This window comes from Rhinopithecus bieti, unplaced genomic scaffold (assembly GCF_001698545.2).
Source record: "Rhinopithecus bieti isolate Rb0 unplaced genomic scaffold, ASM169854v2 scaffold_14009, whole genome shotgun sequence".
NCBI classification, from domain to species: domain Eukaryota; kingdom Metazoa; phylum Chordata; class Mammalia; order Primates; family Cercopithecidae; genus Rhinopithecus; species Rhinopithecus bieti.
Window position 1 is genome coordinate 1,640,431 of NW_016808040.1, and position 23,882 is coordinate 1,664,312.

Consider the following 23,882-nt stretch of genomic DNA (forward strand, 5'->3'; position numbering starts at 1 on the left):
TTTAACCAGGGGAAAAACTGCTATTCATTTTCTGTACATTTGAGGAAGAATCCCTGATACTTGTGAGAGGTGAAATGTTTCTTGCTGCCATCTTCCAAAAATATATTTCTAAGATAAAGTCTGGTTTATCACAGAATCACAGGTCTTTGCTGGTTCTTTGCTTTATTTGGACTCATAAGACATTTGACAGTTAATCATACCCTGGCTTGTACCATCTTTTCAGTAACAAATATTTTACTTTTATATTGTTGGTTATTTGTATTTCTTAGCTCCTTCACAAGTTAGTAAGTTATCTGAAGACAGAGGACACTTTATTCCTCAAAACTTTTAGCACTGAAATTTCTGTATAGTAGCCAATCACAAATATGTTCATAAAATCACAATCATCAAATGCTGTTATAAATCAACATCAATACACATTATTGTCCATGTGCTGTATGTCAGATTCTGTGGTAAGGAATTTATGTCATCATTTCATTTAATCTCTGGAACAATGTAATAGGTTTTATTGCCCCCATTTTATTAAAAAAGAAAAAAAGATCAACCTACAGAAATAAGAAAAAAAGTTACTTAGAATCACCCAGTTAGGCAGTACCTAACTGCCTAGGCAGAGCCAGAATTTCAACCCATCTAATGCCACTGTTTCAACGTCAAAGGTCAGAGTAAAAACTTTATAATTTTATAGCACCTACTACTAGCTAACTTTTTTGAATGTTATACAAGAGGCATTGGGCTAAGTGCTTCACATATACTAGTTAGTACATAATGTAGTCACTATTATTACACAAACTACATCCATGTTACAGATGAAGAAACTGATGCACAGAGACATTAAAGAACAAAGCCATACAGCTAGTGAGGAGCAGAGCAGGGATTTGCACCTCAGTGTTCTCCTTCTAGTGCCCAGGCTCCTCGCCATTTGGTATACCACCACTCAGATGAAGGGACTGAAAATTCAAGAGGAAAACCCGCTGCCTTCAGGCGTCTAGCCCCATGCCATGTTCACAACAGCATAATTTTTCGATTCAATCTTTGTTTGGAAGTGGCTTTTCCTTGAATCTCATTTAATGTCTGCCCCTGAGTCCAGAAAAGCCTCATCCAAACTTGCCAAAACAAATCAACACTGCTCCTGTACATTTTGAATTCCAAGGTAGAAACACTAAAAGTGGTCTTTGATGAGGACCAGCGGTAACGCTACTGTCCAAGCATTCCTTCCAGGAATTGGTGGTGAGCTCCAGCGAGGCCATCCCTGAAGCCCTGGTCAGGTTGCATGAGAGAAGATGGAATGGAGAGTGTATAAACTGATAGGTTGTGTTTGAAACTGCCAGTTATAATTCAAAAAAACACAAAATCTATTTTCCAACGTTTCTGACCATTTCCTTTGTTGAGTCGTATCATGAACTAATATTGAATCCCAACAGAGCAAACTTTAAAACTAATACACTATAGAAAGAGTATTCCATTGAGCAACAACCAAGCCACAGTCTCCTTCAGGGCAGGCATCATGTTCTCCGGCTCTCTTTTGCGCCCATCAGAGTCTTGGCATAGCAATAAGCACGTAGAAAATGCTCGACCAATGAGGGCTGAAATTAGCTGAATGGGACTCAGTGGAGGCAACAGGACCCGAGGCCCAGAATAAAGGAAGACATGCCCCACTTCAGTTCATGCAAGGAGGTCACAAATCTAGTAAGTACTAGCATTGACTATAGCCTGAATAAATAATCTATCTTGTATATACATTTTATGATCATTTTTCTTCAAGATAATATGGATATGGAAATGAACAAAATTCAGATGCATTTAGCAATGTCACTGAATTCACAGTTGCTTTTTGTAATTATAAATTTTTTTTTTTTTTTTTTTGAGACAGAGTCTTACTCTGTTGTCCATGCTGAAGTGCAGTGGTGCAATCTCTGCTCACTGCAGCCTCAACCTCCCAGGCTCGGGTGATTATCTCACCTCAGTCGCCCGAGTAGCTGAGACTACAGGTGCGTGCCACCATGCCTGGCTAATTTTTGTATTTTTAGTAGAGACAATTTCACCATGTTGCCAGGCTGGTCTTGAACTCCTGGACTCAAATGATCCTCCCCTCTTGGCCTCCCAAAGTGCTGAGTTTACAGACATGAGCCACAGTACCTGGCTGTAATTATGAACTTGTAAACCATTATGAATGCAACTGTTACATGGGGAATCTGGGACATTTTATGGCACTTTTACAGAAGCTTCATAATGGAAATATTAGACTAGACAACTCATATTTTTTTTCTATTCTAAACTTCTTTATTTTATGATTGTCTGACTTGAAGTAGGGTGAAATGATTTGACAGTGCCTTCCACAAGTCGGCTTCATTCTTAGAAATTGCCATGCAATGGTGACAATCTCCGCAACTTACCATCAAAACATCAGGAATTTTGCATATTTCCATATCTGGTTCTATAAACATTGTTTTCTGAAAATTTCCTGAATTAGAAAGGTAATTATTGTATTTAATTAGATTTCCTTGTCTTCTTCCAAAAGAGCTAGGTCTTTGAAAGGATACAACGAGATTTTCGACAGTGATGTAAATTTATCAGTCCTATCTGTCATTATAGTCCTCTACACATTATTTGCTCTTATCACACAAAACCATTGTTTTTCTTTTTTCTTGCAATTGCCATTCACCTTCTCACTCCTGCTAATGTATTAGCTGGGGATACAACTTCACCTCTTCTCAGCCCAACCTAGCTACCCTTGGATCTTTTTCCCATTGCATCACCACTATTAGTCACTCTTTCCCACAGCACAGTGGTGTGTGCCTAACCCCGGGCACTCACTCTGCCAGCTCTTTTAGTTCTTCTTTTGTATGGCTCTGCACTATCTGGCCCGAAAGCCACTTCAGCACTAGAACTGCCTTTCATGTGTCTTCTTTCCTCCAGACAACCAAGCTAAGGTGATCTTTAAGTGCTCGTTAAATGTCCTGAATGAATGAAATGATAAATGCAGTCGCCATGGAAGGCAAATATCTTTGATTATGAAAAAATTACACTTGAATTCAAAAAGTTCAAATTGGTTTCCAACTTGTACCTGACACGGTTTAAAATGTTTAAATTAAAAAAAACTTAACCTCCTACTCCTAATTACCTGATGTTCTTTACACTTTATCGAAAGAAAAGTGAAAGGAAATAAATTCTTTCTGCAGAGTTTCTAGGCCCTGCTTCTACACTCTACAGAAAGAATTAATAAACCAACATTATTCCTGGAACTAAAATGTTATAAATCGATGGCTCCAGTACCCAGACCAAGATGTGCTGGTAGGATAAGACACTGAGAGCATAAATTTTTGTTAAAGGGAGAAACTACCTTAATTATATCACCACATATAACAAACCAAAAATTTAAAAAAAAAAAAAAAACAAGAAAAGAAAGAAAATTACATTTCCTTTGTCAGGGTGAGCATAGACAAGGGAGAAAAAATACATTTGTTATTTTAAGTGGTTTCTAAACCAAGCAGAATAAATTAAAATATACAAATAAGAATGAAGACATTCGCTAAAACAGAGTATATTGCATTGTTTGTTCTCCTTCTCTAACCTGCAGAGGGATAGTACACCATTCAGCAGAGAGTCCAGGACATAGGGTGGATAACTGCTAACATGAACAGATTACTTCATCTTGGTCAGGTACTGTGCTAAGCTATTTACCTGCTTATAATATTTCATCCTTACAATAATTCTATGAGCTGTAAATTGAGTACTTGTATTATCTCTATTTTACAGACGACCCTTAATAAGATTAGTTTGCCCAGGACGTCAGAGTTACTAAGCAGTGAAGCCAGGATTCAGACTCAATTAGTCTGATTTCAAAGTGCTAACAACTTTCTATTTCCAGTATGGCTAGAGAATAGAAAATGGGGAATCTAATCTTAATTTTATATTTGATCTAGATTTTGAATATTAGGTAGAATATTGACAAAACTGGATGAAGGATAAGATTTTCCAGTTTGAGAGACCAATGTCATCACAGATGTGTGTGTTGTGTGTGTGTTTTTTAATTTCCTATGTATTGTAATATATTGACATTTTATGAAACATTTCTGGCTGGGGAAGAGCCTGCCCATCCAAGAGCTAGCCAACTCTTAGAGATAACAAAGTACAAAACAACGACGGACCACCTCCACAGCCCAAAGCCCACTGAAATTCTTCAAACTGCCAGTCCTATGCTTCTCTTGCCCTGTGCTGCCTTTCTTGGGAACCCCAATGAAGGCTGCAGCCTGAGGGCTCCCTGGGCCTGTTTTCTGCCTCCTGTTTACTCTGATGTCTTTCCCATGTGTCATGCCATGCCTCTTGTCTTGAGGACCTGTACATATAATAAACTTTGCTTTCCTGAGCCTCTCCTCTGTCTCCACTTGTGGCAGCACCTAACTGACCATCATGTAAAAAAAAAAAAAAAAAATCCAAAACAATGTGGCAGTGAGAAAACAAGAGGTATCCCCGGGGTATGGAAGTGGCTCAGTGGGACAAGAGCACAATATCTATGTGGAGCAGAGGCTGGTAAACTGGGCCATGGGCCAGATCTGGCTTAACACCTGTTTTTGTAGAGCCTGTGATTAAAGAATGAATTTTATATTTTTAAGTGACTGGAAAAAAAATCAAAAAAGAAAAGAATGACATTTCATGATGTGAAAATTATATAAAATTTGTAAACTTATATGAAATTTCAGTATTCAGTAATCAAGTTTTATGGGATCACAGCCACAATCATTCATTTTCTATTGTTCATGTCTGCTTTCAGAGAATTGAGTAGTTATGACATAAACTGTGGGGGCTGCGAAGCCTAAAATGTTTATTACCTGGCCATTTACAGAGTTTACTAACTCCTGATTGAGGGAATTAACAGGGGGATATTCAGAAGGGTGGGTAAATGGCAACCAGTATTCAAAAACATGCTTGATGATTTATAATTTGAAAGGCACTAGAGAACATTGAAAGATTTTGAGGGATATGTGGCATAATCAGGATACTTGGCTTTTAAAATTGCAAACAAAAGACATTCCCAGATGCCCTATGTAGTAATAACTTATTATAAGGTCACAAAGCGAAGCAGGACAGCAAGGCAACTGACTCAGGAGGAGTGGAGCCATTCTGAGCCCCAGGACTTCCATGCCTCAAGAAAAGTAGCTCATCCACTGCAGGAGTCATCACGACCTCAGGGGAACCACCAACAGAGACTGTCTGGCTAGGCTGATTTAACACCCTGTAATATGGAGCATGCTTTATTGCACAAGGTATGATGGCTGGCCTCCTGTATGTCCAGCCTGTCCATGGTCCAGACAATGGTAGAAGAGCATGGTCTGTCTTTCTCAACACTCGGCACTGGAGCCCCAGCAACTGTACAAGAACTGCTTGAGGGGATTTTCCTTTGAAGGAAGATGTGAGCACAGTAGCTCCTTAGCATTTTAAGGATTCTTTCGCAGTGTTAGAGTAAAAATCCTGCCCCCATAGGCCCTGGTGCTACCTTGGGGGACACACCTACCTTGGCTGGAGTGGTGGGGGGAGCTGGGAGATGGGGAGATCTTCACATCAGCCTCTTTGCTCTCATTAACCTGCTCTAGGCTTCACAACTACTCCAAGTATCTTGTTGGGGGATCCAAAGGTACGTGTATTAGTCAATTTTCATGCTGCTGATAAAGACATAGCCGTTTAATGAATTTACAGTTCCATGTGGCTGGGGAGGGCTCACAATCATGGTGGAAGGTGAAAGGCATGTCTCACATGGCAGCAGACAAGAGAAGAGAGCTTGTGCAGGGAACCTCCTTCTTATAATAGCTATCAGATCTCATGAGTTTTACTTATTATCAGGAGAACAGCATGGGAAAGACCTGCCCCACGATTCAATTACCTCCCACAAGGTCCCTCCCACAACATGTGGAAATTCAAGATTAGATTTAGGTGGGGACACAGCCAAGCCATATCACTCCACCCCTGGCCCCTCCCAAATCACATGTCCTCACATTTCAAAACCAGTCACGCCTTTCCGACAGTCCCCCAAAGTCTTAACTCACTTCAGCATTAATGCAAAAGTCCACAATCCAAAGTCTTATCTGAGACGAAGCAAGTCCCTTCCACCTATGAGCCTATAAAATCAAAAGCAAGTTAGTTACTTCCTAGATACAATGAGGGTGCAAGCATTGGGTAAACACAGCCATTCCAAATGGGAGAAATTGACCAAAACAAAGGGGAAACAGGCCCTATTGAAGTCCAAAATCCAGTGAGGCAGTCAAATCTTAAAGCTCCAAAATGATCTCCTTTGATTTCATGTCTTACATTCAGGTTACACTGATGCAAGGGGTGAGTTCTCATGGTCTTGGACAACTCTGCTCCTGTGGCTTTTCAGGGTACAGCCTCTCTCTCAGCTGCTGTCACAGGCTGGAATTAAGTGCCTGTGGCTTTTCCAGGAGCACAGTGCAAACTGTCACTGGATCTACCATTCTGGTTTCTGGAGGACAGTGGCCCTCTTCTCACAGCTCCAGTAGGCAGTGCCCCAGTAGGGACTCTGTATGGGGGTTCCAACCCCACATTTCCCTTCTGCACTGCCATAGCAGAGGCTCTCCATGAGAGCCCTGCCCCTGCATAAGACTTCTGTCTGAACATCCAGGCATTTCATCCTCTGAAATCTAGGTGGAAGTTCCCAAACCTCAATTCTTGACTTCCATGCACTTGCAAGCTCAACACCACATGGAAGTTGCCCAGGCTTAGGGCTTGTGCCTTCTGAAGCCATGACCCAAGCTCTATGTTGGCCCTTTTCAGCCATGGCTTGAGTGGCTGGGATGGAGGGCACCAAGTCCCTACACTGAATACAGCACGGAGACCCTGGGCATGGCCCACTAAACCACATTTTCCTCCTAGGTCAGTGGGCCTGTGATGGGAGGGGCTGCCATGAAGACCTCTGACGTGACCTGGAGACATTTTCCCCATTGTCTTGGGGATTAACATTCAGCTCCTCATTACTTATGCAAATTTCTGCAGCCAGCTTGAATTTCTCCTCAGAAAATGGGATTTTATTTTTCTATCACACTGTCAGGCTACACATTTTCTGAACTTTCCTGCTTTCCTTCCCTTTTAAAACTGAATGCTTTTAACAGCACCCAAGTAATCTCTTGAATGCTTTGCTGCTTAGAAATTTCTTCTGCCAGATACCCTAAATCATCTCCCACAAGTTCAAAGTTCCACAAATCTCCAGGGCAGGGGCAAAATGCCACCAGTCTCTTTGCTAAAACATAACAAGAGTCACCTTTGCTCCAGTTCCTAACAAGTTTCCCATGTCTATCTGAGACCACCTCACCCTGGATTTCATTGTGAATATTATTATCAGCATTTTGGTCAAAGTCATTCAACAAGTCTCTAGAGAGTCCCAAATATTCCCACATTTTCCTGTCTTCTTCTGAGCCCCCCAAACTCCATCCTCTGCCTGTTACCCAGTTCCAAAGTTGCTTCCACATTTTGGGGTGTATTTTCAGTAGCACCCCACTTCTGGTACTAATTTATTAGTCTATTTTCATGCTGCTGATAAAGACATACCCATTTAGTGGACTTACAGTTCCATGTAGCTGGGGAGGCCTCACAATCATGGCGGAAGGCAAAAGGTACATTTCACATAGCAACAGACAAGAGAAAAGAGCTTGTGCAGAGAAACTCCCCCTTATAATAACCATCAGATCTTGTGAGAGTTACTCACTATCACAAGAACAGCACAGGAAACACTTGCCATCATGATTCAATTGCCTCCCACTGAGTCCCTCTCACAATCACATGGAAATTCAAGATGATATTTGAGTGGGGACCCAGCCACACCATACCAGTAGGTAAAAGCTTCAGCTCTGAATTCTAATGTTGTGTCATAAAAACCTAGTCTGTTTTATCTGTTGCTTTAATGACTACTTTGTCTTGTAGCATTCTGTGTCTTTTAATGCAGGCACTTCTGTTCTTTTTCAAAAAAAGGAACAGGAATGAAGGAGAAAGGAAAAGGGAGGGAGGGAGGAAGGGAGGAAGGAAGGAAGGAGGGAGGGAGGAGAGGAGGGAAAGATGGAAGGAAGGAGGGAAGGAAGGAAGGAAGGTGGGAGGGAGGCAGGGAAGGAGGGAGGGAGGGATGGGGGAGGGAAGCGGGGGGAGAGAGAGAGAGAGAGATGCCCTTCAGAGTGTATCTCTGCATTAGCAATTAAAAGCTGGCAAGGAGCTGGTCATCTATTCTCCTCTGAAGATATTTATTTGTATCACACTTACTTTGAATAAAATAGTAAAAGATTATCTTTTTAACCAGCTCAGCAAGTCCCAACAGTTTTTAAATCTGAGTTTCTGAAAGGTCTTTGTCCTTCCCTTTTCTAAAGCATTTTCATTATTTGAATAGAGTAGCCAGAAACCAGAGTTTTCAGGAAACTCAAAATCTGAAAAACGAAATAGTTCTTATATAATTGGCAGGGACCCTATACTGAGTGTTGAGAATTACAGAACATGCTCTTCTACCATTTTTGTAGCCATGGACAGGCTGAGCATGCAGGAGGCCAGCCATAATACCTTGTGTAATAAGGCATGCTCCGTGTTAGAGGAAAATAAATCCATCCAACCAGACAGTCTCTGTTGGTGGCTGCCCCAAGGTCATGACTCATCCTGCAGTGGATGAGCTACTTTTCTTGAGATATAGAAGTCCTGGGACTCCGAGTGTCTTCACTCCCCTGAGCCAGTTGCCTTGCTGTCCCACTTCCACAGATGGAGAAAATGGTAAAGCGAACGTGGTGAAATAACCAGGGAGAGAACCTGAATTCTTATCCTTACTCCATTACTCAACCTGTGAGATCTTGAGTGAATCAAAACCCTTCAGGGACTCTAATTGTTCAGATAGGAGATATGAATAATAACACTTCTGTGACATACATCACAGCTGGCATTGGAGGTCAAGTGGAAATATATACATTCCAGGCTTTAGAAATTGTCAAATACAGGATAAATCAGAATAAAGGATGTAGACATTAGTATGTAAAATGATATGGTTTTGCTGTGTCCCCACCCAGATCTCATCTTGAATTGTAGTTCACATAATCTCCATGTGCTGTGGAAGGGACCTGGTGGGAAGTAATCAAATCATGGGGGCAGATTTTGTCCATGCTGTTCTTGTGATAGTGAAAAAGTCTCATGAGTTTTGATGGCTTTATAAAGGGCAGTTCCCCTGCACACCCTCTTTTGCCTGCTGCCATGTAAGACATGCCTTTGCTCCTCTTTCACTTTTTGCCTTGGTTGTGAGGCGTCCCCAGTTATGTGGAACTGAGAGTCCATTAAACCTCTTTTTCTTTAAAAGTTACCCAGTCTTGGGTATGTTTTTATTAGCAGCATGAAAATAACTAATATACAGAATAAATGTGACTGCATTCATATTGCCAGAATAAGTGTTCTTAGCTGCAGGAGAATAAGCCTTCATGCCAGGCCAGATTGATGAGGGGTTACTTTGTGATGATTTGGAGTTTCATGAGGGTCTTGAAGACAAGAGAAAGAGAAAGCATTCTAGGCTACAAGAAAGGTGCGGAAATAAACTTGGAAGCCAAAATGGTTGATGTATGTTTAAGGAGCAGTAAGTAAACTAGATTACTGGCTGGAGCAGACTAAGTGTATTAGCAAAGTTGTGGGACATGAATGTGGAAAAAGTAAGTTGAAGACACACCATTGGAGGCCTTGAATGTCAGGTTTAGATATTTGGGTTGTTCAGAAGAAAAGGGCTAGTAATTTTAGAGTAATGACTTGGCAATAGTATGCAACTACATCAGGGAGAGATGGGCAGCAGCCAGACCCTACTAGCAGCCATTGCTTTCATGCATCTAGGGACAGGATAAGGAATTAAGCTGAAGCTGTCATTGTGCTGGCTGCTCTGAAGGACCTGGTAGCTGAAGAGGCTATAGGGAGAATGAAGAACCACTTCCTCTGAGTTTGGCTGGTATAAGGAAATGAGATACTATTGTTGGAAATGGGGAACATATAAGAGGGAATTCTCATCCTGGGAGGAAAAATTTACTCACTTTTCAGCCTCAGTGTTTGAGGGGAGGAACATATGGGTCTCGAAAGGATTCTATTTCACCACACAGGAAAAGGCTTTGAGGAAAGAAGGGGCATGAGGGGGCTTGGACCCCCTCCCCTGCTCCCAGAGAAAGACAGGAGGCAACCATTGCCAAACATTGATAGACTGAGAAGGCTCTCCAAGAAAGGCATGACGAAGGCTTAGAGAACTCCAGCAAGGAGGGAGACAGCTTCCAGAGGAACCTGAATAAGGGAGAAAGAAAGGCTGAACTCTCACATTCAAACCCTTGGTGGTCTGAGCCTGACCTTCCCTGTAGGTCTCCCACACAGAGGAAAACTGCAATTCAAGACGAATGTTTCAGAACCAGGCAAATGGGGAGTCAGACACCAAGGAGTGCTAATTTATATTTAAATACAACATTTTTATTACTTTTCTAGAAATTTGACACCAACCCTCATTTTAAACTAGACAAAGCAGCATAACTTTTTTCTTTCAAAATGATTGACACTCGAAAGGTAATACCCTTTAAATTCCTCCAATTAAAGCAAATTTAATTTTAAGTTTAATTAAAGGAAACTTTAATTAGAAAGAAGATTAAATTTTAATTAAATTTCTCTAAAATCTTCATACCGGCCTTTACAGCTAATATTTCTGTCAGAAATCAAATCCCTCCTTAATATTCTAAAATTCTTTTCTAGCATTTTCCTTCGTATTAAAACAGCATCTCACCAGCTGTACCTGCCACTGTGAAAATTATTCCCATCTTAAAATACTGGAAATACAACGGAGAAACCAAATTCTCCCTGGGCAGAGAAGGAAAAACAACATATTCTATTATTGATGAGATTTTTATTTTCCATCTCCTCCCAGTCCTTTCTGAAGCGATTAGGTGTGATGGGCCTGCTGTGAGCCAGTGGTACTGCATCCACAGCATCAACAAATATTTATGGAACACCTACTGTGTGCATGGCCCTGCACTAAGTTTCCTGTCTAACAGGGAAATGTTAAAATCCTAGCTCAGCCAGAGACACCAGCCGACAGAACCTAGACGACAAGCTACACCTAGTGTGTTCTTGACTGCTGCTTCGTTCCCAGGGTCAGGAAGAGAAATGCCATCTCCTCCCAGCTGGTCCAGCATCTTCCCCCTGCCCCACGCTGCTTGAGGCTAGCGAGAAAGGCCTTGAATTAAGAGACATAAGTCTCAGATTCTAGACCTAAATCCTCATTAGATAACAATATTATCTTTGGGAAAACCCTAAACTTTCCATTTTTCACATTTCTCTTTTGTAAAATGGGGTAATAAAACCCAAGGATGTCATAAGGATCAAATGAATTAACGTAGATAGAAAAAGTTTCTGAGAACGGCAAAGTGCCGGTTAGTGTAACTTATGAGGATATTGTTGACTGGCCTTCCCCTTCCCCCCGCAGATTCTGCCTGCTTTAAACACTCTAGCTGGGTCCTCAGCCGTCCCCGGATGTCTTCCGGTTCATTGCTTGCTGTTCTCACATTCACCATGCTGTAAAGGTGGTTCTGTTAATCTTCCTTCCCACAACTACCTCCTGTTACCACATTGCGTGTTCTCATTCCTTTCCTCTCAAGACCTCTTCTTGCTCTCTGTCAACCCATAACCAAGTTCAACTCCTCCCAGAAGCCAGCACTGAGCAGAGCCCCAGACAGGGAACATTCCCTTGCTCCTGATACTCCTTTACACACGCACCCTCCCCTAGACTGCTCTACGCTTTGGATACTGACATATAGCAGAGCCTCTGCCTCCAGAAATGTGGAACATACTTCAAGACCCCCCGCAGAAGAGTAAGTTAAAATAAAGTGAGAATAAAGAATTTCATTAAGGCCTCCCCAGGCAGGGATGCTGGGGCTTGGCAGCGGGCTGAGGCAGCTCAGGGCTGCATTGAGTACTTGGGGCTCCACTCGGGTCCCTCTTGGCACCAAGATGCAGAGGAAAGCTGGCGCGATGACGAAGGGTAAAAGCCAGATCAAAGAACCAGAGAGATCACTTCCTCCCTTAGGTCCTCTGGCAGTTGTTTCTGAAGGTTGTGGCACCATAGCCATCCATGCCAAACCTGGCTGCAAACAAAATACTGGAACAGATTTGACAGCAGAGGCGGTAAATGTGGCTATCGGCGGCGCCTCCATCGGAGAGGGAGGATAATGCTGAGCTTTACAGCGTATCTGTCCAAGGTCTTAGAACTCAGGAAGAGTGATGTGGTTTTGGATAAGGGTGGTACATCGCATGAAAAGATAGTGAAGCTTTTGCCCTCCACAAATCTAGAAGAAATCTTGAGGAAATTTACAAAGAAAGCTGAAAACAAAGCAAGAAATGGAAAATACATCCTTGAGAAACTTTTATTGCTAATGATGAAGAGGTCGTTACATGCACATTCAAATATATATATATGACTCCAAAAAGTAGACATTTGAAAAATAATGTATATTGAACATAGGTTCTAAAATCCCTGACCCCAAACAGCCTGGAACCTGTTACTCTGATTTCATGGCATTATAGAATAACAGAGCTGGAAAGAATCTTCAAAGTGGCCTGATTTAATACCTTTCATTCTCTGGTGGGGCTTCTGATATCCAGGAGTTGACAGACTTGTTCAAGATCATAACATGCAAGATGGCAACTCAAACCCAACACCCTTGACTCCTTGTTGAATGCAGTTTATCCAGCTTGTAAATTAAAATTACCATATCTCCACGACAGTTCTGGAATTCTGGGGATTGCCTTCTAATTCTGTTTACAAGTGACAGAAAACCTGTTACACTGTTCTGTAGTGTTACCTTATATTTTAAAATGCTTATGTAAATGAAAGAAAATAATTTTTTACATATTTAAAGACTCTATTGACCATTTTATAACAAAGTAATGAATAATCATGACTTGTAATTAAATGTGAATTATGTTTGAGAAAAAAAGAATTTCATTAAATTAAAGCTATCATGAATTTACTTGACAGGAAGAAAAATCTCTTCTTCACACGTTTCTAGGTTGAGTTTCCCATCCCTGTAAAGAAACTGTGCTAAGCTCTGTGCCCTGTACTCCCTGTACATGTCAATCACACACCCCATTTCCTTCAGTTCTAATACATGCAAGGGCCTGTGATGCATGCTGTGGAGAGATGTTCTATAACTTTATGTGTTATTATCCCTTAACATGCTAGATGCCTCCTCCCCAGGGTGCCTTTCGCCCTGGACCTGGAACACCACTGTCTCCTAAATCTTATCCTCACCGAATCTTCAAAATCTCAACCAAACCCAACCTCCTGGAAGTGTCTGACTCCTCAGCCCTTTCTTCTGAATTCTTGAATTCCTAGGGTTTGGTGACGCAGGATGAAGTATTTGATACAGGATTTGGTGTTGTTCTTTGCTATACCATGTGTGTCCTGTCTGTCTCCTCACCTCGCTACAGCTTTTCCAAAGAAGGATCTGTGTCTTTTGCTCTTTCTGAAGCTCTTGCTGTGCTCAGGCTGCTGCTGCAGGCATACTAGGAAACCAATAAATACTTCTTCCTTAACTGTTTTTTAAAAGGGAATAGAAGCCCTATTCTACTTTGTCAGGTGCAGGGTACACCAGAGATGTAGTAATTCTCACAAAGCAGCAGAGACGATGATTACGTGAGCCTAGAAGCAAGCAAAAATGAGTGACAGACGGAAATAGAAAATGGAAGAACAATGAAGGTTGCTTAAATCAGTGAGTTTAGCACGAGATAGAAGTGAAAATACGGAGGCTGACTTCTTCTAGAAGTGTGTGGGAGTTTGAGAGACTCCCAAAGTGAGATATATAAGCCAAAGGCAGAGACCACAGAGAAGACTGTGTTTCCATGGCCAGCTCTCGGCCTAGAGCTCCATCATTCAACTGCAAAATGGGTACAATGTCATTGTCACACTCCCACTTTAAGGACTTTTGCAAGACCTAATTATTTATTATTCATAAAGGGCTTTGAGCTCTTCACATGAAAGACACCAAGAGAAGTACAAAGAATGAGTCAGTATCATTATTAGCTATAGTTCAACTCAAAGCGAGAGGAAAAAACATGACCATTTTCAGTGCACCTGTCAGCTTGGTCTTTTTTATCATTTGTAGGATTTTTGTGGCTAAATCAGAATTGCTTTTCATTACTTTTTCTCTGGCAATTAAAAAAAGATCAAAATGGGACTTGTAACAAGGAATCTGAATGCTAATTTTGCTCTCTGTAAAAGGTAAAACATACGTCTCAGAAATATCTTGGGAATACTTTTCTATTTAGACTATCAAGCATTTCAGGGAATAGGTGACTTTACTGCCTCAGAAAAACTGGAGCTCAGAGAAATGGAGGAAGAAGGTAAAACTCACCAGTTTTAAATGTTGATTTTTTTTTCTCTTTTTTATACCAATTGCCAAACCTCCAAACTGCCAAAATTATGGAACACTTTTTTTTACACTGAAGTTCTGAATAGAACTATCGTTCTCATTATCATAATACTGCCAACAATAAGTCCTGACATATATTCTCTCTCTCCTTCTATCCACCGTCCCCCTGCCCCCACCAACAGCACAGTCTTTGGGAGGTGAGTTTCTCAAAGTTCCAATGGGACTGGAGTTTGATCATTTTCTTTGCTGTTCTGTCTCAAGCTTTCTTTAGGGTTTGTTTTCCATCAGGGGCTCATGTCTGCGGGTCATGTCCTTCTCTTGCTGAGGTCTCTGTTTGCCTCTGGCTTTCTTTATTTCTTGCCTTTTTCTTGACCTGTTTGCTTTCAGGAACACCTTTACTGAGAATCTGCTCACTTCAGTCTTGAACAAAGTGAGAATTAGGACCAACTACAGTCATTGCTCTCACTTCTTTCTAGCATTTCTCCTTTCTCTCTGATATACATTAGTTCATTCACCAAAGTGAACATGTGTGGTGGAGTTGCAGATGGAGATTAGGGATGAGCGAAATGTGTCAGTTACTCAAACACCCTATTTCCTTCTCTGTCTTAGATTAATCCTTCCTGGGAACCTGAATATGAATTTTTAAATAATGTTTAAAGATGACAAGTGGAGAATAAGTTGGCTTGAAAATAAACTCCCAAACTAGAATACTTTCTGCTTTGCCTGCCAAAACTGGGAGTTGAGATGGCTCTGCACATCATTATCCTTCCACAGTAGCAGATGCTGCCTGAACAACAAAAGGAGGTGAGGTGGCCCACCTGGATGGACTGCTAGGTAACAATCCATATTGTCCCTGACCCAAAAGAGTCGTAGGATCTTGAACTTTGCTGTGGGCTTATTAGTAATTCACCAGAGGCTTTGTGTCCGTATTCAGGGTATTCACAAGTATTCTTTAAGGGGCTTTTCATCCCATAGCAATAATTGGGTACCACATGACTACTCAATCTAAAATATTTTGAATATGTGTTTAATAATTCCTCTCTTTCTATAAATTATTTCTCCAGAATTTGTTGTTGTTGTTTTGTTCTTGTATGCTCAGAGAGATACCGGGGATAGTAACAATGAGAAATGGACCTTTTAAAAGACTCCATGGTATTCTTCTTTCTTTATTCTCTGGCTCAGAATTCTATTTCTAGGAGAATCTCTATCTAAATGTTCCACTTTAAACACACATACGCATGCAAATACCCCCTCCACTCTCACACCCTATACGCAGATAAACATGGTACTTCTTATTAGCTTCATTTTTAATACCAGTCCTTGTTTTCAAATTTCCTCAGACATTATTTGTTCCCTTACAAAGCTCTATACTCATCTCCGACTTATCATCCGTAACCAAATATTTGAAAAAAAATTACTCAACTATTATATCCAGCACTAGACTGGAGATGGGTGACCTATATTCTGATCCCAGCTTTGCAAATAATTAGTTTTGTGACCCAGAATAATTTACTCTCACTGAGTCTAATTTCTTCATCAGTAAAATACAGAACTTAACTGTCTTGTCTATTTACAAGGTTGTTGTAAGAAATACTTGAAAACTGAATATAAATTTGAAGTAGAATGCTTATTATTGTCCATATCTACCTTATGGCATCTCTGCTTCTGCCATCCTCTCTGATAGTGTCTCTGTTGATTGCCACTTCTCCCATTTATTATTCACTCTTTCATTTATTCAACATACATTTATCATATACCAACTCTACGCCAGGCAGTGGGAACTCACAGGCACATGGAGAAGACTGGTATCTCAGCTGAATATGGCACCCCTGTATGAGAAGTACCCAAAGTTCTGGAAGGCACCTACCCCAGAGGATGAAAACATAAAAGAATTCGAAGCAGTTCATCATTATATATATTACGGAACAGACATGTGCCTTATCGTGCTTTCCATCTCAGTCATTCACCATTCATTCCTCTTTCCTAATAGGATTTTCTTTTGAGGAATTTGCTCTTTCTTCATCTGCCAAGGAGCAGACTCAACCAATGCTAATTGGGTTCTGACCTAACACACAAAATTTGTTCTATGGTGGTAGAGAACCTTTAAATAGTAGTAATTTACTGATTATTGACATGGCCTTTGACCCAGCTTTCTCTGACATAAGACTGTTACAATCATTACACATCTTGTTCCTCCAGAACTGGCTCCATTTCTACCCTCTTCTAAGCCTAGTTCTCAGCCTTTATGTGAATTAGCAACATACTCCACTGAACATGATTTTTCCTTCAGGAGCTGGAGTGGCCTACAACACAACAAAATTATATGTTAAAAAAATACACCTATATGCTAAATATACTGTGTCTTTGTGAATATATCTGAAATATACAATCCTAAGGGCTCAATCCATATTTATTCATTCAACCAACAAATATTCATTGAGCATAAACTATGCATCTGGCACTGTACCAGCTCACAGTCAGGAGAGGAGGACAAACAGTTAACAGGTAATTAGAAGGATAATGTGTGGGAAGAGAAAGAAGCTCCTATTGAAGATTGTGGTGGCAGACTGGAACTAAGAGAAGGCTCTCCATGAAGAAGCCATGTTTTTCCTCAGACATAGGAGATGAGGAGGAGTCTGCTGGTTAGAGGGAATGGGGATGGAGTTCTAATGCGAGGGAACAATAGTTCCCTCAAGGTAGAAAATGCACACAGCTTGCACACAGCTTGCTCCTCTCCATTTCATGCATCACCAAGTTGCAAAGCAAAGCGATCTCGAGAGAAAGCCAGGAAGTAGAGTGTTATTTCTAGTCCTACAGCTAATTCACTGTGAACTTGAAAAGACAATACTTTTTCAAAAAAAATGCAATAGTTTTGGGATACCAGTGGTTTTCAGTTACTTGAATAAATTCCTTAGTGGTGATTTCTGAGGTTTTATTGCACCTGTCACCTGAGTAAGGTACACTGTACCCAATATGTAGTCTTTTTTCCCTCAACGCCTCCCAAGCTTTACCTGCTGAGTCCCTAAAGTCCATAACACCACTTTTATGCCTTTGCATCCTCATAGCTTAGCTCCCACTCATAAGTGAGAACATAGATATTTGGTTTTCCACTCCTGAGTTACTTCATTTAGAATAATGGCTTCCAGCTCCACCTAAGTTGCTGCAAAAGACATTATTGTGTTCGTTTTTATGGCTGAGTAGTATTCCATGGCGTCTATATACCACATTTTCTTTATCCATTCATTGATCAGTTGGTACTTAGGTTGGTTCCATATCTTTGCAATTGCAATGTGCATGTGTCTTTTTCATAATAACTTCTTAAATACCCAGTAGTGGGATTGCTGGATCAAATGATAGTTCCACTTTTAGTTCTTTAAGGAATGTCCATACTGTTTTCCATAGTGGTTGTACTAATTTACATTCCCACCAGCAGTATAAAAGTGCTCTCTTTTCAGTACATCCAAGCCAACATCTATTGTCTTCTGACTTTTTAATTATGGTCATTCTTGCAGGAGTAAGGTGGTATTTCATTGTGGTTTAATTTGCATTTCCCTAATGATTAGTAGTGTTGAGCATTTTCTCATGTACTTGTTGGCTGTTTGTACATCTTCTTTTGAGACATGTCTATTCATGTTCTTTGCCCAGTTTTTGATGGTATTATTTTGTTTTGTTTGTTTGTTTGTTTGTTTTGTGGATCTATTTGAGTTCCTTGTAAATTCTGGATACTAGTCCTTTGTCAAATGCATAGTTTGTGAATATTTTCTCCCACTCTGTGGGTTGTCTGTTTACTCTGCTGATTATTTATTTTGCTGTGCAGAAGCTTTTTAGTTTAATTTGCCCTCATATATTTATTGCCATTTTTGTTGCATTTGCTTTTGGGGTCTTAGTTATGAATTATTTGCCTAAGCCAATGACCAGAAAGGTTTTTCCAATGTTATTTTCTAGAATTTTTATGGTTTCAGGTCTTAGAGTTAAGTCTTTGATCCATCTTGAGTTGATTTTTGTGTAAGGTGAGAGATAGGGATCCAGTTTCATTCTTCTACATGTAGCTTGAAAAGGCAATTACTTTTGTATGCCTGTTCTCTTGTCTGTGAAATTAGGTTGGAGAGAAACATAATTTGGATGGTTTCTACTATTTTATGATTTTATATACTTCTAATGTCTAGTATTAGATGAATAAAGGATGGGGCGTCAGTCTCCTTTCTGCTGCTCCCTGTGACATAAGAAGGTAATATAGGTACAGAAAATTTGCAGAAGTAAAAAGAGGACACAAAGGTTAGGATGAGTGGAGTGTAAAAGGAAGAAAGTCAAAAAGTTGCCAAAGATGCCTGCACTGGTTTTTGGTTCATCAATAACTAATCCTACATAGTATTTGTTTCTTTCTTGCTTGCTATTCCTTTTAAGACAGCACCTCTTTCATGTTGCTTACGCAATGCATTATATCTCTGTGCGGTGTGTCTCTGTGTTTGTACTCCTGTGAATTTTTTACTACTAATTTTAAAAATGGAATGCAGTTATAACTAGGCCCAATGCCTCAAATCATATCCAAAAATTGGCAGAGTTGGTGATTCAGCATAACTGATGTTGATCCCATTGGATGAATTAATTACCAAAAATCCTACCTACCTGTTTAGAGAGAAATTCTCTGGGAAGTAGGGGGCATTCAGCCAAGAAATCTACCTATTGGTCATCAGTGAGGATGTGCATTTTCTCAGTTCATAGTCCTTTATCCCTAACACCATTCTCCTCTGAACGACTAAAGAGATCTGAGCAACAGACAGGCCAGAGCTGGCAGATGAGATAAGTACACCCCAGGGAGGACAGCTCTATGACCAGAGAAGAAGGAAAATGGTCTGAAAAGAAACCACCCTAATAAGATCTGAACTTCCTTTGAGTTCTAAGACATAAGAAATCCTTGCAAATCACTTCCCGTGTAAAAAAATGTAAGCACAAGACTGGAAGGAAGTCTGCTTTCTAATAAAATTTACTGAAAGAAAAATGAATATTTAAAAAGCTTTGTTGATAGCTATGTACTATTCCCAGGTATAAGAAGTAAAATCGAATTCAAACACGAGGTGAGCTCAGTTCCTACAAGGAGTTGATATAACCTCAGTAGTGTTAAGAAACACAACTTCCCAGACTGTGCAGGAAAAATATCTCACCAGAGGTCAGGAAAGCAGTGCCTCTCCAGGCATACTGTGGTGCACTCAAGACTGGGGAGCAGGACCTGTGGGGTCTGAAATGTAGCTTCATTCTCACTGCTTTCATTCTCGATGTTGCTCTTCTGATACACAATACATATCACCATCATTAAATCTTAGCTCACCCCTTTCCTACATGTTGGAACTCCCTCTCCTTTTCTTCCCACTTGACTATGTACTACCCACCCCAAAGGTCAAGTTGATGTTTGGTTGGCAACCACTAGGAAGCTTTTCCAATTCAAACTAACCGTGTGTGGCATGTTTTCATCTAAATTCCTATGGCAACCACTGTATAACTCACTTATTTGGCACTTAAAGCTTTCTTATTTTATTATTTTGAATTAAATCAGGTAATTAATACGAAAATTCATTGAAAGTTATAAAGTGATAACCCAGCATTTTTCAAACCATATTCCATGATAAAACAAATATTACTTTTTATTGAAAAAAAAAAGGTTGCGTAGTAAGTGTGAGGAATAGGCAAAACTATTTATGGGGATAGAAATCAGATTTGTGATTGCCTGTGAGAAGGGAAGTGAGGGGGAAGAGGATTGACTGGCAAGGATTATGAGAAAACTTTAGAGAGTGATAGAAATATTCTATATGTCGTTTGGGGTTTTGACTACAAGAGCGTATCCATTGGTCAAACTCACCAAACTGCGTATTCTTCTGTATGTAATTCTATCTCAGTGAAAAAGTTAAAAAGGTGTCTTTATCACAAAACTTCAAAAAGCTTCTATCAGGCTATTATACATTATAAACCTCCAGAAAGTGGATACAGCACCTTATTTGTCCAAAGTACCCTTCTTTTCTAAAGTGTTCTTGAGATAGCAGTAATCTGTGGAAAGCTCTATTCTATTATATAACATCTATTTTCTATTACTAAACTTGATTCCCCAGGGCAGAGACTGGTTTCATGACTCTCTGTACCCACAGTTCCTGGCACAAGATCCCAGGGACATTCAGTAAATGTGCCTTGTTTCTGCTCTGGCTGAAGATGATGATGCAGATGATGATGCAAAGTCTTATAATAAAGGTAAGGGTAACTTGCCCCAGGTCACAGCCTCAAGACCACAGTAATCTTAGCCCCAGGGAGCATAAGCTCCCAGCATGAGCTCTCTTGCTACAGCAGCAGAATGTCAGGGGGAATATTTTAGTGCGAGGGTTCCAATCGTGGCTCTCAGGTCTCAGGATGTGGCTGCATTCTCTAATCATGTAGAAGGTCACGCTGCCAGTTTCTAAGAACTAATTCATTCATGAGACACCCATCAAACATTCTGGAGCTGGGCACTAGGGATTCCACAGTGAATAAAATGCAGTATTTGCCCTCAAAAAGCTCATGGTCTAGTGGGGCAGTGAGACAAAGGGATAACTTAAAATGCCGTCAAGCAGAAGCAAGGGCTATGTGAGCACAGGGCAGGTGTAACTCATTTAGCTCTGGGAGGATTTAAGATACTGATATTTACCAGTTGGAGATAGTGGTAGAAGTCGTTCCAAGCTGAGAGCTAAAGATAATAAGGAGATACGTTTGGAAAGTACTTTACATGTCAAATGAGTGTAACTAATATGCTTTATCATCTTACACAGGTTATTTATCTTTAGCTACCTCATGCCAAAATAAACATAACAGTTGTTTATTTGTGTCTAGTAAAGCTGGAACATAGAGTTTCTGGGGCATGAAGGAGATATGGTTGGATGAGCTGGGGCCAGGATAGGAAGCTCTTGTGGATCATGTAGAGAAAACTGAACTTTTCCCCAAGACAGCTTAAAGAGAGTGGCATGACCACATACATAGTAGAATGCCACTGAAGTCTGGATCTTATAGCTAATTTCATAAAGATTTGTGTTCTTCAAGTGTTTTGTTATTTTTTTTTTTCAAAATATTAGTCTCATTTCCTCAAATATATTGTAAACTACTTGAGGGCAAGATTTTTTTTTTCTTTTCTTTATTTGAGACAGTGTTTCTTGCTCTGTCACCCAGCCTGGAGTGCAGTGGTGCAATCATGGCTCACTGCAGCCTCAACCTCCTGGGCTCAAGCAAATCCTCCCACCTCAGCCTCCCTAGTAGCTGGGACCACAGGCACATGCCACCATGCCCAACTGATTTTTTAACTTTTTTGTAGAGATGAGGTCTCACTATGTTACCCAGGCTGGTCTCAAACTCCTGGGCACGAGCAATCCTCCTACCTTGGCCTCCCAAAATGCTGGGATTATAGGCAGGAGCCACCATGCCTGGTAAGAGCAAAACTATTATCTCATGAAGTAAGCAGTGATATATTGAGGACACACAAAATGTGCTTGATATGTATGTCTTAATTAATGCTATTACTCTTACCTGGCTTCTTTCTAGATATCTTAATAGCATTTATAAAGTTTAATACTGTCACATTATAAAGCAGAGATCAGAAATCCTAGAGCACAGGATTTTGTATTTTATACACTTTACAAAGAGACATAGTTTTTATTTTCTGAAAGCCTTTACATTCGCCCTGAGAACATATAGGTGGGTGACTGTTGGAGAAGACTAGGTAATGAATGAGAAGGGCTGCTAATCAAAACGTCAAGGTGGAACTGGGGAAGAGGAACCGCTTAAGTGCAAGAGATCCCAAGAAAGTATATTATAAGGCAAGGAGAAACAAGAATGTGGGGAGAAACTAAAAGTTGGCAGAGGGAAAAGAATAGGCAGAACTGATTAGAACTGATTAAGATGATCTTGGTTAAAGATCTATTTATTAGTGAGTACAAATTCTTCTTCTGAGACCAGGAGATTTAGTGTTTAAAGGAAAAAATGAACACACAACTAAATTGAGAAAATCAATGATGACTTTGTAAACTATTTAAGACTTGACCTGAGTGAGTTATTTTGTTTTGTTTTCTTTTGTTAATCGTTGCCTATAAGCAGAAACACACAACACAAACACACTTGGATTCTGATGTACCTTGGCCCCTCTTAGGATTCACAAGCCCTGGATATTGCCCTCTAGGCCACACAATCCTTCTTCTCCCTCACGAAGATAAATTTCATATCAGTCCGGCAGTCAGCCATCATCTATTCTCAGGGGAAGAGTATATAGCATGACCTCCCTTGAAATATTAGCTCTATTTACACGGGTTTGCGTGGACCACATTACTTATGAGTCACCAAGGGGAAATGGGGCCTCCGGTAGATAAAGTGATCAGCACAAACCTCTGTAAATAAATCGGAGATTTCAATGAAGGTCATGCCAGGCCTGATTTATTCCTCAGCACCCTATGAAATAATGTTGACCAGGTAAGTGGTTTTCATTTTTTTCCTCCATCCACATAAGGGAGAACTTTTTAGCTCTAAGGAGCTTGTCTTTCATGTTACAATGAGCATCTCGCTAGAGAGATAATATACCCTGAAGGAAATAACCTTTCATTATTATATTAGATACTCACTAGTGAAAGGCCAGATCATCTAGCAAGAATTTTGTTAATTCAATCTAGTGGTACAAGTTCTCATAACAGAACGTTATGGAAGAGCTATTGCTCAACCACAGAAACTGTTTTTTATTCAATAAACAGAAGTGGAGCACCTTCCTTTAGGAAGCATGTAAAGAGTATGAGGTTAAGCAATGTAAGGAAGATGAAGACGGCTACACCACAGTCCCTGAAAGCCTCCCCATGTCTCCATTGGAAACCCCCAACTATTCTGAAACGTCAAGAAAATGTCTATGGCATGTTGATAAACCAATTTGCTAAATAAATAATCATTCAGTCAACCTACATGTATTGGGCATTTTTTGATCACAAGACTTTATGTTAAATATTGGGGCAAGGAAACAGGAGATGTGAAATGAAAACTGAAGAAATAATTTCTTACATTCAGAATCCTACAAGGCAGTCAAGTTTTATTGTATAAATAATCATTCCAGTGAGAAAAAAATAGCCAATCAAATTAGGTGTTGTTTTGTTTTGCTTTTAATTTTGAAGCTGAAAAGCCATATATCTTTTTTAAACTGAATTTTCTACTTTTCCATCTGTCTTATTACACATTTCCCATATGTAGCAAAGAGACTTCAGGACTCCAGAGAATTGCCTTCTAAGCAGGAAAAAATAAATTCTTGAGAGAATTGTTGAGAAAGGTAAAGAGAAGGCTTGAAAAATCAAAGACAAGAAGTAGACATTAATTCGTTCTTCACAGAAGAAGGTAAGATGTCAATAATGCTGAAAGTATGCATCAGGAATTCTCATTCCCCGTATGACTCTTCCAGGTTTGGTTGGAATTTTTAGCATTAATGGTAACAGC

At 40.2% G+C, this 23,882-nt stretch overlaps 1 pseudogene; it reads left to right on the top strand.

The window, feature by feature from the left end:
* The first annotated feature begins 11,907 nt into the window (after nucleotides 1-11,907).
* LOC108537656 (UPF0235 protein C15orf40-like) lies at nucleotides 11,908-12,738 on the top strand (annotated as a pseudogene).
* The last annotated feature ends 11,144 nt before the right edge of the window (nucleotides 12,739-23,882 follow it).